Raw genomic sequence first — 9,910 nt, 5'->3', positions numbered from 1 at the left:
GCTTGATCTAGGCTCACATGTGTTTATGTGTAAAGGGGAAAATTTTTTTAATAAAAATATTACAAAAATGGCACAAAGGAAAAATCCTCATTAAGGCCAGCAGGCGAGAGGGTGTCCAAACGACGAATCCACCGGCACTCTTGTTGCAATAGCAGCTTGTGACGATCACCGCCCCTTTTGAGAGGAGGTACATGATGAATGGGCATAAATACTAGATCTTTAATATGATGTCCAAGATGAACAAAATGTTTAGCAACTGGTGGCGTTGAACTTTCAACTTTGGTGAACGCCTTTTTGATTGATGAACGGTGCAAGGCGATGCTCTTTCAGCATTCTGATTGTCTTTCCAACATAATTTATTGCAGGGACATTGGATCACATAAATGACATATCTTGTTTCACATGTCATGCGATATTTCAATCGAAACATGTCGCCCTTAGTTGGATGTAGAAAATTGCTGCCCGTGCGCATATGCTTGCAGTTAACACAGGAGCCACATTTTTGTGCCCCCAGTTTCAGTTGTAACCAACCGCTACCATGTTGTGACATCGGCACTATGTCAGAGTAGGTAATCTGATCCTTGAGATTTGAACTGCGTTTGTAGCTAAATAACGGTAGATTGCTACAAAATTTCCCCATTGTCGGATCTGCCTGTAAGATATGCCAGTATTTGGAGATCGCACGTCTCATGACACCAGAGGCAACAGAATATGTACTAGTAAAGACTAGTCGTCCAAGTTCATTGTCTCTACTTTTGGGTCTGATCAAACCTGCCCGTCCAATCTTTAGACATTTCGAGATGGCTTCTTGTACCTCCATCGGATCATAGCCCCTCTCAGTGAACTTCTTACCCATTTCGGCCAGAGCACCTGGTAAGATTTTGTCATCCGAAGTTATTCGCATCACTCGTATAAGTTGCGAAAAGGGTAAACCCCTCTTTAAAGGCTGCGGGTGAAAACTTGTTGCCAGCAAAAGAGAATTTTTATCAGTAGGTTTTCTAAACACCTCCGTGGTGATAGAACCATTGATCAAATTAATAGTGACATCCAAAAAATTAATGGATACAAAATCATAAACACATGTGAGCCTGATAGATCCTGGCAAGAGGTTCAATTTAGCAATGAATTGTTGTAGTTTAGTCTCACCGCCAGTCCACAGCATGAAAAGGTCGTCAATGAATCGAACATAAAATTTAATAAATGAAGAAAATTCTGAATCTGCAATGATATGATTTTTTTCATATTGAAACATAAATAAATTTGCATACGATGGGGCCACATTGGACCCCATCGCCGTGCCCTGTAATTGCAAATAAAAAGAATTTTCAAACAAAAAATAATTTTTGTGTAAAATGAAATCCAACAAAAGTAACAAAAATTCACTTGGTGGACCATCATACTGTGGACTGGAGGAAACTGCATTCCTGGTGGCCTCTATCCCCTCAAGATGATTAATGCAAGTATATAAACTGGTGACATCTAGTGTCACCAGTATACATCCTTCAGGAAGTGGGCCAACTGCATTCAATTTAGTTAAGAAATCTGAGGTGTCTTTAATAAAATACGGTGTAGATTGTACTACCGGCTGTAGATAAAAATCTACAAACTGGGATAATGTCTGACATAAGGATCCCCTGGAAGATATGATTGGTCTTCCAGGGGGTTTGTCCAAACATTTGTGAACTTTGGGCAAGATATAGATCAAAGGAATTCGAGGAAATTCCTGTGTGAGAAAATTGGCTGTTTGCTCATCAATCCAATTGTTGGACACACCAATACCAATAATTGAATCTACCTCACGTTTGAAGTTGTTAGTCGGGTCAAAACGCAATTGCTTATAGCATTGTGTGTCAGCTAATTGTCGATTTATTTCATCGATGTAATCAGTGCGATTCAATAATACCACGCCCCCCGCCTTTATCGGCGGGGCGTATGATGATACTGGTGTTGTTTCTCAAAGTATTGATAGCCAACCTCTCTGATTTCGTCATGTTGTAATTCTTAATTTTAATGTTTTTAATACAGGGCAGAGTATCCTTCAAACGTGAGGTAGATTCAATTATTGGTATTGGTGTGTCCAACAATTTGATTGATGAGCAAACGGCCAATTTTCTCACACAGGAATTTCCTCGAATTCCTTTGATCTATATCTTGCCCAAAGTTCACAAATGTTTGGACAAACCCCCTGGAAGACCAATCATATCTTCCAGGGGATCCTTATGTCAGACATTATCCCAGTTTGTAGATTTTTATCTACAGCCGGTAGTACAATCTACACCGTATTTTATTAAAGACACCTCAGATTTCTTAACTAAATTGAATGCAGTTGGCCCACTTCCTGAAGGATGTATACTGGTGACACTAGATGTCACCAGTTTATATACTTGCATTAATCATCTTGAGGGGATAGAGGCCACCAGGAATGCAGTTTCCTCCAGTCCACAGTATGAGGGTCCACCAAGTGAATTTTTGTTACTTTTGTTGAATTTCATTTTACACAAAAATTATTTTTTGTTTGAAAATTCTTTTTATTTGCAATTACAGGGCACGGCGATGGGGTCCAATGTGGCCCCATCGTATGCAAATTTATTTATGTTTCAATATGAAAAAAATCATATCATTGCAGATTCAGAATTTTCTTCATTTATTAAATTTTATGTTCGATTCATTGACGACCTTTTCATGCTGTGGACTGGCGGTGAGACTAAACTACAACAATTTATTGCTAAATTGAACCTCTTGCCAGGATCTATCAGGCTCACATGTGTTTATGATTTTGTTTCCATTAATTTTTTGGATGTCACTATTAATTTGATCAATGGTTCTATCACCACGGAGGTGTTTAGAAAACCTACTGATAAAAATTCTCTTTTGCTGGCAACAAGTTTTCACCTGCAGCCTTTAAAGAGGGGTTTACCCTTTTCGCAACTTATACGAGTGATGCGAATAACTTCGGATGACAAAATATTACCAGGTGCTCTGGCCGAAATGGGTAAGAAGTTCACTGAGAGGGGCTATGATCCGATGGAGGTACAAGAAGCCATCTCGAAATGTCTAAAGATTGGATGGGCAGGTTTGATCAGACCCAAAAGTAGAGACAATGAACTTGGACGACTAGTCTTTACTAGTACATATTCTGTTGCCTCTGGTGTCATGAGACGTGCGATCTCCAAATACTGGCATATCTTACAGGCAGATCCGACAATGGGGAAATTTTGTAGCAATCTACCGTTATTTAGCTACAAACGCAGTTCAAATCTCAAGGATCAGATTACCTACTCTGACATAGTGCCGATGTCACAACATGGTAGCGGTTGGTTACAACTGAAACCGGGGGCACAAAAATGTGGCTCCTGTGTTAACTGCAAGCATATGCGCACGGGCAGCAATTTTCTACATCCAACTAAGGGCGACATGTTTCGATTGAAATATCGCATGACATGTGAAACAAGATATGTCATTTATGTGATCCAATGTCCCTGCAATAAATTATGTTGGAAAGACAATCAGAATGCTGAAAGAGCATCGCCTTGCACCGTTCATCAATCAAAAAGGCGTTCACCAAAGTTGAAAGTTCAACGCCACCAGTTGCTAAACATTTTGTTCATCTTGGACATCATATTAAAGATCTAGTATTTATGCCCATTCATCATGTACCTCCTCTCAAAAGGGGCGGTGATCGTCACAAGCTGCTATTGCAACAAGAGTGCCGGTGGATTCGTCGTTTGGACACCCTCTCGCCTGCTGGCCTTAATGAGGATTTTTCCTTTGTGCCATTTTTGTAATATTTTTATTAAAAAAAATTTCCCCTTTACACATAAACACATGTGAGCCTAGATCAAGCTTATGATGTCATATCTGGATCCATTATCCGAGTTTTATTTGTCCTTATATTTGTATGTATATTATGTTCTTATACATTGGTACTGGTCATTATGTCTAAAGTAAGGCTCATATTTTGGAGCTGTGGATCCATTAAATGAGACCACATTAGTTAACTACAGGGTCATTGATAGTCTAACTGTGTAAAACGATACTTACTTTAAGTTATCTGATATGTATATGATTGACCATTACTAAGCTCCACTAGTCCAGTATTCACAATGTGATTTATTATTTGTTTTATTTATGTATATTCTTTATTTTTTTGTTGTTTGTTTCACTTGTGGGAACTTTCTCTCCCTCCCCGGGAACAGGTATGGTGTTCCTTTGGTTCCGGAGAGCTTTTCTATCGGGACTGACTGAGCGCCTCCCATGGGTTGTCAGATCCTGCGCGCTATACATGACGCGCGGGACTAGGCGACTTGTGTCACGTGTCTGCACTCTCGGAGGAACATTTCCTCCGTGGGGGGAGTTTCTGTCCGGCTCCTTCATGTGTTACACACGGGAGGTGTTGCAGACAGATCCTTCCCCTGACGTCACTTCCCGTCAGCGTCCGTCAGTGGCGCTTGTGAGTGACGTCTGTTGCGTCCACGTGTGACCGGACGGGAGAGATGGTCCCCAGGTGAGTACACCACACACTATAAATTGCACTTGTATGGCAAGCTCATTAGGCACAGGACACTTTGGAAATTGACACTGCGGTGTGTGCAGTGGTCAGCACTATGACACTTTATTCATTCCCCTGAAGAAGATATTCGAAACAGCTGTCGGGATGTTAAGTACCCACTGTTTTATTTCATATGCTGCTATCTTCATGTGTGCCATATGCTTGCTGTCATAAACAGCACTTTTTCATTCTGAAATCAGTAAAAAGTTTTTGCATTTAAGCAGTGTGCTGGTCTATCTGAGTTTGATCCCTCTGGTGGTTACTCTTGGAACTTTCTGTATATATATATATATATATATTGTTAGGCGCCGGGGTCCGCTCGTCGGTGCGGCCCGGCGCCTAGCAACCAGGGACGCCGTGCGCGTACAGCCGCCGGCTCCCTGGCAACGCTAGACGCCGGGCGCACGGAGCCGCACGGACCCTAGCAACGGGGACGCCACTTACGGACTGCGTTTCCCCGTTGCTGGGTTCAATTTAATTAATAGATATCTGTTTTCCTGGCCATGCAGCTTGGCAGCTGTATGGCATCTAATCCAATCAGCCTCCAAACAGCTGATTGGAGGACTCCCTGTTAAATACACTTCCTGGGCTTCTCACAGACGCCGGTAATAGCTTCCTGCATGCTGAATCTGTTTGCTGTGAGTGTTTCCAGTCCTGCTGTATCCGGTCGTTCCTGTTCTCAGTTGTCCTGTACTCGGAAGTCGTCATCTGTTCCTGGAGTCCTGACTGAGCACCTTTGAACATCCAGTGGTGTTCGTGAGTCACGGCGTAGCCGTGTGTTGCGGCTTGGCCGCTTTATTATTTATCATTTATTATTTGTGTTTCGGAGCTTTTGCGGAGGATTCCGCTCCCACAGATCCACTCTGGTATCCAGCGGTGCTGGGTAGGAGTACGGACTAGTGGATTTTGGTTGTCCTTTTCCCTGGCGGGTTACCGCACATACCTCAGGTTTAGTCAGTTAGCTTGTAGCCCCTGGCCTGGTTGTTTAGTCAGAGGGCCCCTTGTTATCACCCTGTCTCGGATTTCCCTTTGTCTCCCATTAAGACCTGAGGGGGCATCGGAGTTGGGCAGACATAATCCGCCCTTCAAACGCGGCTGCCATGGGCTCAAGCAACCATAGTCTCGCAGGGGATTTCTGACAACACGGGCGAGACAACGGAGTTAGGGCGCCAGGGGCTACTTTCTATTCCCGCTCCCTTCCCCAGCATTCCGTTCCAGTGCTCCGGTCCTTGCAATAGGACCACCTCAGACCAGAGTGCTGGAATCATAACATTATTACCGGCCAAACCAAAACTTAAAATTAAACAGGGTTTGATTTTTTCCCTTATTCAGTTTTGTAAGATTTGTCGGCCTCATGAATCCCACTGGTTTAGGGCCAAATCCTGGCCAGCTTCTAGTTAGCCAGATTCAAGAACTTACTCAAATGGTTCAGGATCTTTCCCTCCGGGTGAAGTCACAGGAAGATCTTTTACGAACTTCCCCGAGGGTAGTCCCTGAACCAAAAATGCACTTGCCTGACCGTTTTTCTGGTGATAGGAAGCAGTTTTTTAATTTTAAAGAGTCCTGTAAACTTTATTTTCGTTTAAGACCAATCTCCTCAGGTACTGAATCTCAGCGGGTCGGAATTATTATTTCTTTGCTCCAGGGGGATCCCCAGACCTGGGCTTTTGGTTTAAAAGCAGAGGATCCGGCATTGTTGTCAGTAGACGCCTTTTTGGGGTCTTTAGGGCTTTTGTATGATGACCCTGATAGAGAGGCATCCGCCGAGAGTCAGTTACGCGCTCTCAGACAAGGTAGAAATCCTGCAGAGGTTTATTGTACAGAGTTTCGCCGTTGGTCGAACGACTGTGGCTGGAATGACCCAGCTCTGCGCAGTCAGTTTCGCCTCGGCTTATCTGAGTCTATAAAAGACAGTCTCCTTCAGTATCCCGCTCCTGAGACACTCGATAAACTCATGGAGCTTTCTATTAAGATTGATCGTCGTCTCAGAGAGCGGAGGGCTGAAAAAGGAGCACCTGTCAGGTCTACTCCTTGTGTATTTTCCATTCCTGAAGACATAGAGGAGCCCATGCAGATGGGTCTCTCCAGGCTGTCTCCAGAAGAAAGAGCCAGAAGGCAAAACTCTGGTCTTTGTTTGTACTGTGGGGGTAAGGGACATTTTGCCCGTAATTGTCCGAACAAGTCGGGAAACGCCTCGACCAAGTGAATTGTGAGGGGGTTCACTTTGGTCTGCAGCTTATCTCCTCGAGTAACTCCCTGTTAGTCCCAGCTAAAGTTTCCTTTGGCAGCCTCAGTTCTTCGGTGTCGGCTTTTGTTGACAGTGGAGCTGCAGGGAACTTTATGGACTTAACGTGGGCCAAGGCCTTAGGTATTCCTCAGTTAACCTTGCGTAGGTGTATCACCATGCATGGTTTAGATGGGAGTCCCTTGTCCAATGGGGTTATTTCCCTCTGTACACCCCCTGTACTACTTACGGTAGGAGCTCTTCATTCCGAAAAGATTGAGTTTTTCCTTACCCATTGCCCAGCAGTTCCAGTGGTTCTGGGTCACCCTTGGCTGGCCTTTCATAATCCCATCATTGATTGGCAGTCGGGGGAGATCTCACAATGGGGTACCATCTGTAATAAGGAATGTATTACGTTTCCCGTCAGAATAGCTGCTGCCATTCCTGAACCCATTCCCGTGGAATACCAGGACTTTGTTGATGTATTTTCCAAGGGCAATGCGGACATTCTGCCTCCCCATCGGCCTTATGATTGTGCTATTGAGCTAATTCCTGGTGCCACATTGCCAAGGGGAAGGTTATATGCATTGTCCGGACCAGAAACTGCGGCCATGAATGAGTATGTTAAGGAGAGCCTAGGGAAAGGATTTATCAGGCCATCTAAATCCCCTTTAAGTGCAGGCTTCTTCTTTGTGGAGAAGAAAGATGGATCACTCAGACCTTGCATTGACTTTAGAGCTCTGAATAAGATCTCAATTAAAAATACTTACCCTCTGCCGCTGATTTCTGTCCTCTTTGATCAGCTGCGTTCGGCTGTGATTTTTTCTAAGATTGACCTGAGGGGAGCGTATAACCTCATCCGAATCAAGTCGGGAGATGAGTGGAAAACGGCGTTCAGTACTCAGTCGGGTCACTACGAGTATCTGGTGATGCCGTTCGGCTTGTCTAACGCTCCGGCAGTTTTCCAGGATCTCATTAACGATGTGCTCCGTGATTTTCTTGGAAGATTCGTGGTCGTTTACTTAGATGATATCCTGATCTATTCTGACTCTATTGAACAACATGTTACCCAGGTGCGTCAGGTTCTTCAAAAATTACGTGAAAATCACCTTTATGCCAAGCTGGAGAAGTGTGAGTTTCATGTCACGGAGGTATCCTTTTTAGGGTACATTATTTCCCCTCGGGGATTCTGTATGGAACCAAAGAAGCTCCAAGCCATCCTTAGTTGGGCGCAACCCACCAACTTAAAAGCAATTCAGCGCTTTTTAGGGTTTGCGAATTATTATAGAAGATTTATTCATTCTTTTTCCGACCTGGTTGCTCCCATTGTGGCACTGACTAGGAAGGGAGCGGATCCTACCAACTGGTCACGTGAAGCTGAGTTATCATTTCAGGCCTTGAAACAAGCTTTCGTCTCAGCCCCAGTCCTCAGACATCCCAACCCTGAATTGCCCTTCATTGTTGAGGTTGATGCCTCGGAGGTTGGAGTGGGGGCTATCCTATCTCAGAAGGATCCGGACTCTCTAGAATTACATCCTTGTGCCTTTATGTCCAGGAAATTCTCATCCGCTGAATCCAACTACGATGTTGGTAACCGGGAGTTACTGGCTATTAAATGGGCTTTCGAGGAGTGGAGGCATTGGCTTGAGGGAGCAACACATACCATTTCAGTATTGACTGACCACAAAAATCTTCAGTACATCGAATCAGCTAAACGGCTGAATGCCCGGCAGGCTCGTTGGGCTTTATTTTTTACTCGTTTCAAGTTTATTATCACCTTCAGGCCAGGTTCCAAGAATACCAAGGCGGATGCCCTGTCACGCAGTTTTCTTCCAGTTCATAATAACAGTCCTGTTACTCCCATACTTCCGTCTTCAGTCATTTGGGCAGGCCTCACACAAGATTTATTTACCCAGTTAAAGCAGCTTCAACATCAAGCTCCTGGAAATACTCCTGCTGGTCGTCTTTATGTCCCTGAGTTTTTGAGAGCTACTGTCTTGACTGAGTTTCATGATAGCAAAGTTGCCGGGCATCCGGGGACCTCTAAGACTTTGGAATTAGTCTCCCGCTCAGTATGGTGGCCTGTTCTTTCTAAAGACATTAAGGAGTTTGTTTTTTCTTGTCAGGTCTGTGCACAGCATAAAGTTCCCCGTTCCTTGCCCATCGGGCAACTTATGCCCTTGAATGTTCCTCTCAGGCAATGGTCTCATATTTCCATGGATTTTGTGGTAGACCTCCCTCTGTCAGCCGGATTCCGAGTCATATGGGTGGTAGTGGACCGTTTTAGCAAGATGGCCCATTTCATTGCTCTTCCCCGACTGCCATCTGCCCAGGAATTGGCAGTTTTGTTTCTCCGCCATGTTTTCAGACTTCATGGGTTACCCACTGATATTGTTTCTGATCGGGGTCCACAATTCATTGCACAATTTTGGAAGTCTTTTTGTGCCTCATTAAAGATGAAATTGTCTTTAACGTCCGGCTACCATCCCCAATCCAACGGGCAGACCGAGCGAGTTAATCAATCATTAAAACAGTATTTGCGTTTGTACTCAGCCAAACTCCAGAATGATTGGTCCGAGTTTCTTCCTTTGGCGGAGTTTGCTTACAACAATTCTTGTCATTCCTCCACTAATGTGTCTCCATTCTTTTCAGTTTTTGGTTTTCACCCCAGAGCTAATTCTTTTTTTCAACATTCCTCTGTCTCCTCGCTAACCATAACCTCTCATCTCAGACTCATTTGGAGAAAAGTGCACCTTGCTCTCAGAAAAGCGGCATTTCGAGAGAAAAAGTTTTCTGACAGGCTCCGGCGGCCTTGCACTTTTAAGGTGGGAGATAGGGTATGGTTGTCGACTCGTAACATTAAACTTCGACAAACCTCAGCTAGATTGGGGCCCAAATTTATTGGACCATTTCATATTATTAAAAAAATCAATCCAGTTGCTTTCCGGTTACGTTTACCAAGAGCTCTCCGGATCGGAAATACGTTCCATTGCTCCTTGTTGAAACCATACGTTTCTTCCAGTAGATTTCCTCGGAAGATCTCTCAGGGGAAATCACCAGTAGATGTACAGGGTCATCAGGAGTTCTTGGTGGAGAAGGTTCTCGATTCCAAATTGTCCCGGGGTCGGCTTTATTTT

This window comes from Pseudophryne corroboree, chromosome 3, assembly GCF_028390025.1.
Source record: "Pseudophryne corroboree isolate aPseCor3 chromosome 3, aPseCor3.hap2, whole genome shotgun sequence".
Lineage (NCBI taxonomy): Eukaryota > Metazoa > Chordata > Amphibia > Anura > Myobatrachidae > Pseudophryne > Pseudophryne corroboree.
This window is presented reverse-complemented; position numbering follows the sequence as displayed.